Source organism: Heterodontus francisci, chromosome 11, assembly GCF_036365525.1.
Source record: "Heterodontus francisci isolate sHetFra1 chromosome 11, sHetFra1.hap1, whole genome shotgun sequence".
Taxonomy (NCBI): domain Eukaryota; kingdom Metazoa; phylum Chordata; class Chondrichthyes; order Heterodontiformes; family Heterodontidae; genus Heterodontus; species Heterodontus francisci.
In genome coordinates this window covers 68,292,444-68,307,989 of record NC_090381.1, presented here as the reverse complement: position 1 = coordinate 68,307,989, position 15,546 = coordinate 68,292,444, and the positions used below count along the sequence as shown (strand labels likewise).

General features: G+C 42.4%; 1 protein-coding gene across 8 annotated transcripts in view; it reads left to right on the top strand.

Moving 5' to 3' along the window:
- tbl1xr1a (TBL1X/Y related 1a) overlaps positions 1 to 15,546 on the top strand; it is a 217,871-nt gene that overhangs the window by 128,903 nt on the left and 73,422 nt on the right. For 2 of the 8 annotated variants that reach the window (XM_068042243.1, XM_068042242.1), the window contains 2 exons: positions 8,355 to 8,513; positions 12,865 to 13,014. The exons of 5 other annotated variants lie outside the window; for them this stretch is intronic. The gene's annotated coding sequence lies outside the window, so the exon portion shown is untranslated. The remainder of the gene's footprint in view (positions 1 to 8,354; positions 8,514 to 12,864; positions 13,015 to 15,546) is intronic. One more of the 8 variants, XM_068042245.1, reaches the window with a different exon arrangement.

Below are 15,546 nucleotides of genomic sequence, written 5' to 3'. Positions count from 1 at the left end.
GTGCTGCATAATCTGTGTAACTGAAATTCCTGTCGAATCTCAGTGCTTGCAGATGACACGATTGTCCATCAGTGCTTCCAAGCCACAGCCTCCCCACCCTTCCCTCACTTGGATGTGCCAGCTGTGGCTCAGTTGGTAGCACTTTCATCTCTTGAGTAAGAAGGTTGTGGGTTCAAGTCTCACTCCAGGATTTGAGCACAAAAATAAGGCTGACATTCCAGTACAGTACTGAGAGAGTGCTGCGCTGTCGGAGGTGCCGTCTTCGGATGATAAGTGAAAATCAAGGGCCTGTTTGTCCACTCAGGTGGATGTAAAAGATCCTACTTCGAAGAAGAGCAAAAGATTTTATCTCTGGAGTCCTGGGCAATATGTATCCCTCAATCAATATCACAAAAAACAGATTATCTGATCATTGTAACATTGCTGTTGTTGATGCTTGCTGTGCAGAAATTGGCTGGCACGTTTCCTACATTACAACGGTGACTACGCTTCAAAAGTATTTCACTGGCTGTAAAGCACTTTGGGAAGTCCTGAAGTTGTGAAAGGGGCTATATAAATGCAGGTCTGTCTGTTTTGCTTTCTGCCAGTTCCTGGAGTCTTCTCTCGACCCCGTGTTACTGACACCAGACCTCCCCTGCCCATACCACTCTGAGAGTTAGAAGATGTGTTTTCGAACAGTCGATGTATTGTGTGTGCTTAGTAACCTAACTTATCAACAGCACTGATCTATAGGAACTGAATAGGTCGCATTCTATTTCTACTGCATGGATTCTCGGTTTTAAAAAAGTCTTGGGATCAAATTTCCTGTTGTCCAAATTCCAGGAAAATCACAAATGAGCGGCCTTGATTTTTGTTGCATGTTCTTTCACCTGTGCTCAAAAGACCTCACTGCTGCCCAGACCCATTGCCTTCAGCCCAAGCGCCTAGTGCTCTTCTATGCTGAATTTCACTGCTTGTTTTCTTAAATGTTCATTTCTCCAATTCTCTTGCATGCTGCCAAAAATACTCCTGAGTCCTCAAAAGCTATAATTGCCCCTGCTCCTGAGTGTTTCTGGATTGTAACCTCACTGAGTACTCTCTCCTCACATTCTCTACCCTTATTCCGAATGTATTCCAGTCTCACATCAGCTGCTCCATTCCTATCTGGGAACTTCTTTGCATGATCGTCATCCTCCATTCGGTCCCCCTTGTATCTTTCCCTCTCATCTAACCCTATCAGCACAGCCCTCTATTCCCTTCCCCCTCATATGCTTATCGAGCTTTCCTTTAAAAGCATGGATGTTATAGTTCCTAGACTGCCAGCTGATCCAATTTATGGCTCGGTTTTGTGATCAGCAGCGAAGCAATAGTGCTTGCCGCTGACCTCTAAGAAAGCTGGTAGCAAAATTCTAGCGATGACATGAAAATTGGTGGTGTCGTAAATAGGAGGAAAGCCTTAGATTACAGGACAATATAGATGGGTTGGTAAGATGGGTGGAGCAGTGGCAAATGGAATTTAATCCTGTGAAGTGTGAGGTGATACATTTTGGGAGGACTAACGAGGCAAGGGAATATACAGTTGATGGTAGGACCCTAGGAAGTACAGAGGGTCAGAGGGACCTTGGTGTACTTGTCCATAGATCACTGAAGGCAGCAGCACGGGTAGATAAGGTGGTTAGGAAGGCATATGGGATACTTGCCTTTATTAGCCGAGGCATAGAATATAAGAGCAGGGAGGTTATGTTGGAGCTGTACAAAATGCCAATTAAGCCAGAGCTGGAGTACTGTGTACAGTTCTGGGCACTACACTATAGGAAGGATGTGATTGCACTGGAGAGGGTGCAGAGGAGTTTCACCAGGATGTTGCCTGGGCTGGAGCATTTCAACAATGGAGAGACTGGAAAGGCTAGGGTTGTTTTCCATGGAGCAGAGAAGGCTGATGGGGGACCTGATTAAGGTATACAAAATTATGAGGGGCATTGATAGGTTAGATAGGAAGAAACTTTTTCCCTTAGCAGAGGGGTCAATAACCAGAGGGCATAGATTTAAGGTAAGGGGCAGGAGGTTTAGAGGGGATTTGAGGAAAATATTTTCACCCACAGAGTGGTTGGAATCTGGAAGAGGTGAATGCCTGAAGGGGTGATAGAGGCAGGAACCCTCACGACATTTAAGAAGTATTTAGATGAGCACTTGAAACGCCATAGCATACAAGGCTACGGGCCAAGTTCTCGAAAATGGGATTAGAATAGTTAGGTGCTTGATGGCTGGCACAGATACGATGGGCCAAAGGGCCTGTTTCTGTGCTGCATAACTCTAAGACTCTGTGGCACGTTTTCCCCTTTACTGATGGCATTTAAATCTGGTGCCAAGTCAAGGAGGTCTCATGGCATACAGCAGCAGTGATGTCAACCAGCAACTAAGCAGCCAAATTGCAGGAAGATAAAAGACTTAATAGCCTTCACTTTTAATTTATATTTTCAGATAACAAGGTAAACGGTTATGATTGGATTAAGATAAAAGCCAAAATAAAGATGCACAAACTTTGAAAAAAATCTTTAAAAATGTGGAATTTTTTTTTATCATCATGGAGATCCAGTGGTTCCATCTCAAGGGTGTCATTGTGTACAATGGTCTTAAATTACCCTTTTTTGGGGATGTGTTTTGTGGATTGCGGTTAAACTAGCTCAAAGAACTGAAAAGAATGGTTGTGTTAGGTATTAGAAAGAAAAGTGAGACTTGCTTTTCATGTGAAGGTCACAATTGCAAGGGCGAGGGCTTGGAAGAAGTATCTGGTTACCTCATAAGTGAGTTATTAATAATTGGTATTATGTTTCTTAACACACAGGTGTCTACAGTAATTTAATGCAGCAGCTAAACTGGGTTTGTGGCAATCCCCAACTGGGTGATGGCTGCTAAACAGAACTATTCATTCCTCTTGGGGGTGGGCAAATTCTTGATATTAACTGTGTTTATTTATCAGTACCCAGGTAGGTACTGATTTATCCCATGTATCATTTTTGCCCAGTACCTCCAGTGTTGTGGGTGGTTTAGAGTCTGCACTTAACAGTGGTTTTGCAGTCAGGTGAGGAGCGGTTGAAGGGCTTCCCTTTTTCCCTCCTCCCTGTTTGACCACAACAGGTTTAAATCTTTCTTAAAGTGGAGGTACTGGCCAATTTAGTAGATGTTTGATTACTTATTTGCTATAATCATAACAAGAACCGATTGGACAGGTTTTCTTGAGTTAACGAAGAGTTTAACTTTATGTACCTAAACCGAACTAATAAAAGTGATAAACAACACACCAACTTTCACTCACACACACACAAATAAGTTACAGAGTGGGGGAAAGGTAGATTGGTCGAGTTAGATTCCATAGAATAAAGGGGTATACAATCTGTGGCGTTTGGTGATTCGGCTGGCTTCTATCTGAATTTTGTGCTCCTGAGGCTTTTAGTTCAAAGAAGTAGATGACTAGTTTGGTGGGTCTCCTGGAGACAGCGATGCGGATGATTTTCTCCTACGGGGTTTCTGATTGTAGCCAGAGTATACAAAGATGGTCAGTCAACAGGCAGAGTTCGAAGCTTCTAAGCTGAAATGGAGAGAGGATCCCTACTTGGGTCTGTTCGTGTCAGAATCCAGAAGCTTCTCCTCTGCTGCAAGGAACACAACAGCTTAAAACCACAGATGGGGAGGGGCTTGTCACATGACAGTCACTCAGTCCTTCAAGCATAGTAATTATCAGTATTTCTTCTCCTAAAAGAAAAAGAACAAACAGTTCCCTTAAACTTCCTTGATCTTGGTTCTTGCTGGGGAATGAGCAGACATTTCGCCTCCCTCCGCACAGACTTTGCAAGGTAGGATACAGTGTTGCAAATTAGGTGGCCATCCTAAGCTGCTAGCAAAGTCATTTTTTTTTTTTTTAGAACATTACAGCGCAGTACAGGCCCTTCGGCCCTCGATGTTGCGCCGACCTGTGAAACCATCTGACCTACACTATTCCATTTTCATCCATATGTCTATCCAATGACCACTTAAATGCCCTTAAAGTTGGCGAGTCTACCACTGTTGCAGGCAGGGCGTTCCACGCCCCTACTACTCTCTGAGTAAAGAAACTACCTCTAACATCTGTCCTATGTCTATCACCCCTCAACTTAAAGCTATGTCCCCTCGTGTTTGCCATCACCATCCGAGGAAAAAGACTCTCACTATCCACCCTATCTAACCCTCTGATTACCTTATATGTCTCTATTAAGTCACCTCTCCTCCTCCTTCTCTCCAACGAAAACAACCTCAAGTCCCTCAGCCTTTCCTCATAAGACCTTCCCTCCATACCAGGCAACATCCTAGTAAATCTCCTCTGCACCCTTTCCAAAGCTTCCACATCCTTCCTATAATGCGGTGACCAGAACTGCACGCAATACTCCAGGTGCGGTCTCACCAGAGTTTTGTACAGCTGCAGCATGACCTCGTGGCTCCGAAACTCGATCCCCCTACTAATAAAAGCTAACACACCATATGCCTTCTTAACAGCCCTATTAACCTGGGTAGCACCTTTCAGGGATTTATGTACCTGGACACCAAAATCTCTCTGTTCATCTACACTACCAAGAATCTTCCCATTAGCCCAGTACTCTGCATTCCTGTTACTCCTTCCAAAGTGAATCACCTCCCACTTTTCCGCATTAAACTCCATTTGCCATCTCTCAGCCCAGCTCTGCAGCCTATCTATGTCCCTCTGTACCCCTTTCAAAGGGGTATTTAGAAAGGTAATTGCTGAAAAATGAATTGTGGCTTTTGCTAATAAGGGAATTACCTTTGTTGAATCTTGAGTTGTTAACAAAGCTAGAAAAACTGAAACCCACGGCCAAAAGGGCACATGATGCCTTTGCCAATGCTCAGGCACTTGTACATTGAGAGACTACTGTGAATGGCAGACATGATTTTCCTGTCAATGGTGTGTGCTCGTCCTTCATAGTCAAAGATGACCTTGACATCAACTAGAATTCATTGAGTTAAGTTTCAGGTGCAATGTATTTGAAGATGACTAATCAGTCCAGCTTGAATACGAAAGGATCTGTTGCATGTTGGGTACACACGTAATGTTGGTGTGGAAGAGGTGCTTGCTGCTCTGGATTTGCAAAGCTCACGTTTCCTATTGGCCAGTTCCGTTCATAGGAGGTGACAGGCTTAGATAAGTTAGAAAAGGAAAAACTGTTCCCATTAGCTAATGGTACAAGGACTAGGGGACACGGATTAAATGTTTTGGGCAAAAGATGCGGGGGAAATATGAGGAAGAAATTTTTAATGCAGCAAGTAGTAGTGACCTGAAACATATTGCCCACGAGGGTGGTGGAAGTGGAGATGATCAGTGATTTCAGAAGGAAATCGGATGGCGAACTGAAGGAAATAAACTTGCAGGGCTACAGATATCGAGTGGGGGAGTGGGACAGAATGGATTGCTCCGTGGGGAGCTGGCATGGATACAATGGGCCGAATGGTCTCCTTTTATGCTGTAAATGACTCATGTCTATTTTGAGTGATTCTGTGCGAGGTTCTCGCATGTCTTGGGCGATGTTGAAATTTTTCATTGAGACCTTCAGGGTGTCCTTGAAACAACATTTCCCTTCAGTTAACTTGCTGTGGTAATGATTTTTTGGCAAACGCTCAACAGGCATTCTGGCAAAATGTCCTGCCCATCTTATCTGAGCTCTCTTCAGCAGAGTGTGGATGCTGGACATGTCAGTCTGGGAGAGAATTTCAGTATTAGGAACCTTGACTTGCCATCTGGTCTTGAGTAGTTTCTGCAAGCAGGTCATGTGAAAGTGGTGTAGCTTGTTAGCGTGCCTGGAGTAAACTGTCCATGTCTCACAAACATACAAGAGAGTGGGAAGGACAACCACTGTGTATATCTTCACTTTTGTTGAGAGACTAATTTCTTTATGCTCCCAGACTGTGTTTCATAGCTTGCCAAGGCAACGCTGGCCTTAGCTATTCTGGCATTGACTTCTTCGTCAATGTGAACTGCTCTGGAGAGGGTGCTACCAAGGTTGGTAAATTTGTCAACTGCTTCAAGCCTTTGACCATTGACAGTAATAGTTGGCTTCACATACTGCTTTCGTGGGGCAGGTTGGTACATGACTTCAGTCCTTTTGGTGGTAATGGTGAGACCAAAGTTATCACCTGCAGATGAGAAGCGAACCATGCTATCTTCCATTTCTTGTTCTGAACTGGCATTTAGGGCACAGACATCAATGAAACGAAGGTCACAAACCACATTTTGATGCACTTCAGTTTTGGCTTGTAGTCTTCTTAAATTTAAGACTTTGCCATCTTTGCGATATCTAATGTGAATGCCACTTTCTCTAACACAGAATGCTTAAGAAAGCATGGTAGAGAGCATCACGCTGAACAGGCTAGGAGCCAACGCACAGTCCTGCTTCACTCCATTTGTGATTAGGAAGGGGTCAGAAGACACTCCACCATCCAGGACACAAGCAAGCATGCCGTCGTGGAAATGCTGTACCCTAATGCATTTTCCTGGACGCCAAATTTTGCATTAACTTCTGTAGGCCCTTAACAACTGTCAGATCAACAAATGTTGAGGACAAGTTGTAGTTCTGCTCTTGGCATTTCTCCTGGAGCTGACATGCAGCAAACACCATGTCAACTGTACCACAACATTTTCTGACGCCGCATTGACTCTCTGTTAGAAGGTCCTGTTCGAGATGCAGTGTTAAGCGGTTTAGCAGGAGTGTTGCAAGTATTTTCCTAGCAATACACAGTAGGGAGATTTCTCGCACTTTGTCAAAGACGACCATGTGGCTTGAGCCGCTGTTTTTTTTCAAAGTTGCAGCTACAGCTTCCAGTGTATCCCCACCTGCTACTTCGTCACTCCCCCAGTGCCACAGGACTTGAAGGCTGTATGATGAATGAATTGGTGAGTGATGTCATGACTTGCACATGAAATAGATTATAGTGAGGGAGAGTTGCACTGCATCGACCTCACTGTCTTGTCTAGGCACATCTGAATCCAGTGGCAAGACAAAGTCGAGACAGTTGGAGATGATTCTGGATGCAGTGGATGACCTTGAGTGCCTGACCACACTCTTAGCGATCTACAACACTTTGCTTAGTCACCCTTATGGCTGTTGAATTTATTTTGAACTCTTCGGCCCGCTCAGCCGAGTAGTGCAGGGATAGGAAACCCGAACTCACCGATGGGGAGACACATTGGCTACCCACACCTGGTTTTGCCACCTTGTTGAGACGGTGTGCTAGGGTGTGGCCGTTGTTGCATACAGAGAACTACTTGGAGCCACAGATGAGAGTTGGCTGGGGGACCAACGAAAGGTGGACCACTCCGAAGAGATACTTTCCCCCCCAAGATGCACCCATATACCCCCAATGTGCTTGCGAATATAAAGGAACCAATTTCTGGAAATCCAAGGCTGTTATCTACCCAGATTTCTGAGAGCTTTATGAGCTGCTGTCGAAAGTAGAACTTCCTGTATTAGCCTGCTAAATTGCTAGTTCAGTGCACCTGAGTTCTTGCTTTATGATGCTGCTTTGCATCATGATGGAGATATTTCATGTGGTTTTCCAATCCTGCTATTTATACAGACGGATTCAGACAGATATATGCTCCAGTTAAAGGAGGCATTACATATGAATTAGGAGCAGGAGTAGGCAACTCTCCCTCTGCTATTCAACAAGATCATGGTTGATCTGATTGTAACCTCAACTCCACATTCCAGTCTCCCTCTGATAACCTTTCACCCCTTGTTTATCAAGAATCTATCTACCCTACCTCTGCCATAAAAATATTCAAAGATTGTGCTTCCACTGCCTTTTGAGGAAGAGAGTTCCAAAGACTCCCAACCCTCTGAGAGAAAAAAATTCTCCTCACCTCTGTCTTAAATGGGCGACCCCTTATTTTTAAACAGTGACCCCTAGTCCTAGATTCTCCCACAAGGGGAAACATCCTTTCCACATCCACCCTGTCAAGATCCCTCAGGATTTTATATGTTTCACTCAAGTCGCCTCTTACTCTTCTAAACTTCAGTGGATACAAGCCTAGCCTGTCCAATCTTTCCTCATAAGACAATCCGCCCATTCCAGGTATTAGTCTAATACACCATCTCTGAACTGCTTCCAATGCATTTACATCCTTCCTTGAATAAGGAGACCAGTACTGTACACAGTACTCCAGATGTGGTCTCATCAGCGCCCTGGATAACTAAAGCATAACCTCCCTACTTTTGTATTCAATTACCTGAGTAGAGGCTCTTCTAAAAGAGAACTAAGGATGAAATTGAGGACGTCAAATGGTCAAAAAGGTTTATTCACAATCTTATTTTCTGTGATTCAAAATCTAGGATGTATCATTGTCATGACATCTCTACCCACCCACCTTGTGCATATATGTAGAACAGCAACATTTACAGACTGTACAGACTCAAAGCGCAGTCTGCAGGGGAAGAAAACTGGCCTTGAATTGAAATGTATACACCAAACAAAGTAAACAGTAGAGAAAGGTAATCAGTTTTGGTTTAATTTCTGGTCTCTCAAGACTCCAACTTAACTGTAATAATGTTGATATTAAGCTGACTGCCAGGACTGCATAAATGTGGTCCATCCAGCACTCTCCCTGCAACTCTCATGTGATTCAAACTCAGAACTTTTGTTCTAGTGTCATAGTGAACTATTGGGTAAACTTGGTTTAGGTAATTTTTAAAAATTGGAAATATATATTTGGTTTCATAATGTGATAATATTAAAAGATTCCCTGTGACATTGCCGGAGGCAATGAGAAGATATGGTGTTTGGGAGGAATTTGATTTGGGGTGGCACTCATTGTAGGTGAGATGATGGTTCAGATATTGTGGTCAGCAGCGAAGGAACAAAACATGCTCTTCAACTTGCTGACAGCTGCCCACAGAGATTTGGCTAGCTTTAGAGCAGAGACATATGGAATCCTGGATTCATAAATAGAGGCATAGAGTACAATAGCAAGGAAGATATGATGAGCCTTTATAAAACTCTGGTTCAGCCTCAACTGATGTAATGTGTCCAATTCTGGGGGCACAGCACTTTAGGAAAGATGTGAAGGCTCTACAGAGGGTGCAGAAAAGATTTACGAGAATGATTCCAGGGATAAGGGACTTCAGTTACATGGATAGATTGGAGACACTGGCTTTCTTCTCCTTAGAGAAGAGAAGGCTGAGAGGAGATTTGATGGAGGTGTTCAAAATCATAACGGGTCTAAACAGAGTAGATAGAGAAAAACTGTTCCCATTGACAGAAGGGTCTAAAGGACACCAATTTTAAGGTGATTGGCAGAAGAACCAATGACGACATGAAAAACGTTTTTATGCAGTGAGTGGTTCGGATCTGGAATGCACTGTCTGAGAGTGTGGTAGAGGCAGATTCAATTCATGGCTTTCAAAAAGGAATTGGATAAGCACCTGAAGAGAGAAAGTTTGCAGGGCTACAGGGAAAGGGCGGGGAAGTGGGACTAGCTCATCTTATCTGTGAGAGGCTGTTCCCTCATCCCTATTCTCACTAAACTGTTGACCACCCAACTTCCCTTCCTGGCTTCTATGTTAACTGACATTGTTAATGTTCCTTGCTGTCAGGTCCTGTCTCATCTCCATCAAATCTACAGTCGTCAGTGCTCTGCTCTCCTCAAAAAAAAAAAATCCCTGAGCCCTCTTCTCGCAAGCTATCACCCCATCTTCAACCTCCATTTCCTCTCAAGTCCTTGAACATGTCACCTCCCAAATCTATGCCCATCTTTCTCAGAGCTCTATTTTTGAATCCCTCCAATCAGGTATCTGCTCCTGCCATAGTATTGAAATGACTCAAATCAGAGTCACAGATTACATCCTTTGTGACTGTGACAACGTAAACCATCTCTTGTTCTTGAGCTTTCTGCAACCTTTGACATGGTTGGACACACTTCCAATGCCTCTCCACTGTCGTCCAGCTGAGTGAGACTGCACCCACCTGGTTCTATTCTTATCTATTATGGGCGGCACAGTGGCGCAGTGGCTAGCACCGCAGCCTCACAGCTCCAGGGACCCGGGTTCGATTCCTGGTACTGCCTGTGTGGAGTTTGCAAGTTCTCCCTGTGTCTGCGTGGGTTTTCTCCGGGTGCTCCGGTTTCCTCCCACAAGCTAAAAAGACTTGCAGGTTGATAGGTAAATTGGCCATTATAAATTATCACTAGTATAGGTAGGTGGTAGGGAAATATAGGAACAGGTGGGGATGTTTGGTAGGAATATGGGATTAGTGTAGGATTAGTATAAATGGGTGGTTGATGTTCGGCACAGACTCGGTGGGCCGAAGGGCCTGTTTCAGTGCTGTATCTCTAATCTAATCTAATCTATTTAATCGTAGCCAGAGTATCACCTGAAATGGCTTCTCCTCCTGAAATGAAGTCCCCTAAGGATCTATCCTTGGCACCCCTCCCCCCCCCCCCCCCCGCTCCCCTCATTTCGCATCTACATGCTACTCCTCAACGACATCACCTAAAAGCACAGTGTTAGTTTCCACATGTACGCTGACGACATCTAGCTCTATCTCATCACCAGCTCTCTTGACCTCTCCACTATCTCTGAATTGTCAAATGGCTTTTTCACCATCCAGTACTGGATGTGCAGAAATATCCTCCAACTAGATATTGGGAAAGCCATTGTCTTTGGTCCCCACTACAAACTGCGTACCTTAGCCACTGACTCCATCCCTCTCCCTGGCAACTGTCTGAGGCTGAACCAGACATTTCGCAACCTTGGTGTGATATTTGACCCTGAGATGAGCTTCTGGCCACTTGTCTGCTCCATCACCAAGACTGCCTATTTCCACCCCCAAAACATTGTTTGACTCTGTCCCTGCATTGGGACATTTTATGACATTAAAGGTCCTTTTTTAAATGCAAGTTGTTGTTGGTGTTGTTGACAAGTCAAGTGGTGTCAGAAATTTGAAACAAAAGATACAAAAAGAGGAGGTTTAGTATGGGCATATAATCAGAACCAAAGGCCAAAAGGAGGGGTTGAGTCCTGGGGCAGACTATAAGGAACTGGTTTGGGGTGGGGGGAGGGCAGTGTTGAGAATGAATTAAGAAAAAAGTGGTAAAAGGGGAATTAGGAACAATCCAGGAACTAGGCAACCAAAACTCGACTGACGTTGATATTCAGACGTTGCAGGGCACAGCAAAGAGGAGGGCCACAGATATAGAATTTTTTTTAGGGTGCCTGAGGAGGATGAAAGGGGCTGGGTGCCGATAGAGCTTTGAATGACAGTGGGAGCCAGGCCAAGGTTTGAAGTGTCGTTGATGGGCTGTACAACAGAGTTGGAAATGAAACTGGCATACATTAATGTTTTACAGTGGCTTTTTTATTCTCAGATCAGAGGATGTAGAAGACTGGGGGTTTGCTGTGATTGCAGCAGTGTTGCCTATTGCCCAGAAAACTACAATTATAGCATAGTAGGTAGATAGGATTTTGCCATTATAAAATGTTGTGATGCAATTTTGCATTATAAAACCTTTATAAAATCTTTTATGTTAAGACAAGAAGTGTGACTCAAATAGTGACTTGGGAAGTAGGTTTAATGTGGACAAGAAGTACTTCACTTAATTTGTAATGAGTGGCTTACTCAAATTCTTTATCTTTCAGTATACAGCACAGGCTAGCTGACTGTGATTTATTTGTCCAGTTTTCGTTGAGCCCGAACTGTTAAATCAAAATTGAAGATTTTTAAAAGATTTATTCAAGATTTTTTTATTCTTTCACGTGATGTGGGCATTGCTGGCTAGGCTAGCATTTATTGTCCATCCCTAATTGTCCTTGAGAAGTAGGTGATGAGTCGCTGCAGTCCATGTAGTGTAGGTACACCCACAGCGCTGTTAGGAAGGGAGTTCCAGGATTTTGACCCAGTGAAGTGAAGGAATGACGATATAGTTCCAAGTCAGAATGGTGTGTGGCTTGGAGGGGGACTTGCAGGTGGTGGTGTTCCCATACATCTGCTGCCTTGTCCTTCTAAGTGGTAGGGAGTCACCGGTTTGGAAGGTGCTGTCAAAGGAGCCTTGGTGAGTTGCTGCAGTGCATCTTGTAAATGGCACACACTGCTGCCACTGTGCATCAGTGGTGAAGGGAGTGAATATTGAAGATTGAAGGTGGTAAATGGGGTGCCAGTCAAATGGACTGCTTTGTCCTGGATGGTGTCAAGATTCTTGAGTGTTTTTGGAGTTGCACTCATCCAGGCAAGTGGAGAGTATTCCATCACATTCCTGACTTGTGCCTTGTAGATGGTGGGCAGGCATTGGGGAGTCAGGAGATTTTAAAAGTTTGAGTTTGACTGAGGTCTTTACTCAGTTTAGTTTTATTCGATTCATCGTATCATCTGATTTATATTTTATCATAGAATATAACCTCTAAGAAAGGGATACCCTGATTTGCTGTAAAATCATTATAATTAGACTATGGCATCAAAAATATATGTTAAATCTGTATTTTAAAGCTTTTGAGAAAGTTTCACCATTATTAATGGCAGGCTTAAAAGGAGGCCTTGCTCTCTATTGTTTCTATACCGCAATCAAAGGAGAGCTTTTCAAAAGATTGAAGGTTTTTAATGAGGGGTACTTGACCCCTAGCAACCATCTGTTTGGAAGACTAGTAAAGGCCTATTCTGTTTACTATCTCTAATTAGTGAAATTGAAATGAGTGTAGTTGTGTAGCCAAACACAGAAGTAAGAAATTCTTCTATTATTGTAACAGCTAGAGGGTTATCACAAAGTAATTGAGATGCCTTATGGATGCAAAAAAGTTTGAATTGGGATGAGCTAAAATTAAGTTAACGTTCTAAATGATTACTACTTTCTGACAGGTTTATTAGAGAAGGCACCAGTAGCATGCCATCCATCATAGAAGGTTCTCCAGCTAAAGTTAATGACTTTGAAATAAAAACAGAAAATGCTGGCAATACTCAGCAAGTCTGGCAGCATCTGTGGAAAGAAAAACAGAGTTAACATTTCAGGTTGGTGACCCTTCCTCAGAATGACTTTGATATCACTTCTAACAATTTCCTAGACATTGTTCAGGGGTTGAAAATGATTAAGTCCCCAGCAGCAGGCACCACATACCCAAGGAAACTAAATGAGATTAGAGACAAAATTTACCATGCTAAAAGTTATTTGATAATTGATAATTCCAGGAGGCACTAATTTGGAAATGAGTCAGCTTAGCACCTATTTTCAAGAAAGGCAATTAAAATAAATCAAGGTAACTACAGACTCATTAGTTTCACACTGGTAATTGGCAGAATAACGGAATTAATCATTAGAAGCACTGTTGATTACTTCCTTGCCTGACTCCAAATTCAGTAAACTTTGTCTTGTTCACTTGTATCCTGTCCCACACTAAGTCCCCAACTCTGACCATTGTTGCCAGGGGTTTTAGCCATCTTGGCCTTATTTTTGTAATCGCCTCCATAAATCATTCTACCGCGGTACTTCACTTCCTTCGAACCCATTTCTTCCACATAGTTTTCGGTTAGTTCTCTTAACTTTCCCTTTGTAGCTTGGTGTCTGTTTTTCCTCTTACTAAAACACCCTGGGATGTTTTTCTGTGTTATAGATGCAAGTTGTTAGCTTTGTCAAATGCCCAAATGGCATCATCCTCTGTCATACAAGTATGTTATGAACTTGAATTTCAAGTTAAAAACTGGAGAGCTACAGTCGTTCAAGAAATGTTAATACAGCAGCTATATTAAAGATTGTTATTTAATTCTATTAATTCTATTAAAGAATTTTATTCCACTGAAGAATAAATTTATTTTTTTAAATAGAGCTACATAATGTTTAAGAATATGAAAAGTTAGATCTCAAAATAAAATTTATAGTTGTACTTGGCCTTGGTTTTTCGTTGTCTAGCCAAAGTCAGTAGTACAAAAGCATTCCAAAACACAAGAACTTACAGTACAGGCTGTGAATTACATTGAAGCTTTTGGCTCCATAATTGCATATTTTGTCCATTTTTCTTCAACTATAGAAGCAAGCATGTGGACAGCATTCATTCTTCAGTATATTTAACTCTTAATTTATTTCACAAATTTAAACCTGACTTTGATAATGCAAACATTTATGGTATGATCCATACTTTATCTAATTTTAGATTTTAGAGATACAACACTGAAACAGGCCCTTCGGCCCACCGGGTCTGTGCCGACCATTAACCACCCATTTATACTAATCCTACACTAATCCCATATTCCTACCACATCCTCACCTGTCCCTATATTCCCCTACCACCTACCTATACTAGGGGCAATTTATAATGGCCAATTTACCTATCAACCTGCAAGTCTTTTTTGGCTGTGGGAGGAAACCGGAGCACCCGGAGGAAACCCACGCAGACACAGGGAGAACTTGCAAACTCCACACAGGCAGTACCCAGAATTGAACCCGGGTCGCTGGAGCTGTGAGGCTGCGGTGCTAACCACTGCGCCACTGTGCAGTGTATTTCTCTATATTTTAAGGATTTAAATTGTCTACTTCATTAGTGACTAACATTGTGCTATCTGAATTCAGCCATACCTGTACTGTTTTCACAAGTAAGTACCTTAAAATTTGTTGTTCAAGTTGATGTAAATCCACAGTACTCAGGTCAACACACAACGCTGTTATTGACAAAAGTTGGCATCCAGTTAGGTTTTGGGCTTTATGTGCTTTTTGGGGGAAATGTTTTAAAAAAGGAAGTTTCAGTTTTATAATGTAAACATGAGAAATAGAAGTCTCCGATTGTGAATAATAATTATAGAACGCTTAAGCAAGCTAAGGTTGCGGTCAGATTTATAGGAAGACTGAACTCCCGGTATGAGCTATTGTCTATTTGCATAGTTTACAAGAGCAGATTACATTAAAATTGAGTCAAGTAGTTTAAAAAAAACCTTTTGTTTCCAGTGTATATACCCGAACCAGTTCTATAAACAGGGCATTAATTTATTAAGGGTTATTCATACATATGAAATGCAACTAATCTTTTTCTGAGCTGAAAGAATTGAGATGCTAAAATTTGTCGGTATGCTCAGAGTTAAAACAAATGGTAGAAATTGAATTCTTGTACATGAGTTCTAGCTATGGGTAGATTTGTATACAGCTTAAGCCAGTAATGAATTGCTTCACTAGAGTTACTGTATACCTCCAGTAGGATATAATTATTTCTAGCTTATCGATGGTAAATAGTGATCTGCCTAGTATTACGATGGTCTTTTTCTTTTGGAGCATTTTGCAGATTTTGTGTAATACTTAGGAGTCAAATAAGTAGACAATTTGCATAAATCAAGGCAGCGAGATGGAGGGGTATATGCAAACGCTGTGCAGCTGAGGCTTGTACAGATGGAATTAGTCTGGCATGCAATAAAATTACATATAGAATGATTGACATTGAGCTTTTCTAAAACAACTAATAACCATTTGTGTTTTCTTGTATAAAGTGTACGATTTTTAACAAACCTACACAGTTTAAAGGTGCAAAGCTTCATAAACTTGAGTTTTAAACTTTTTTATTA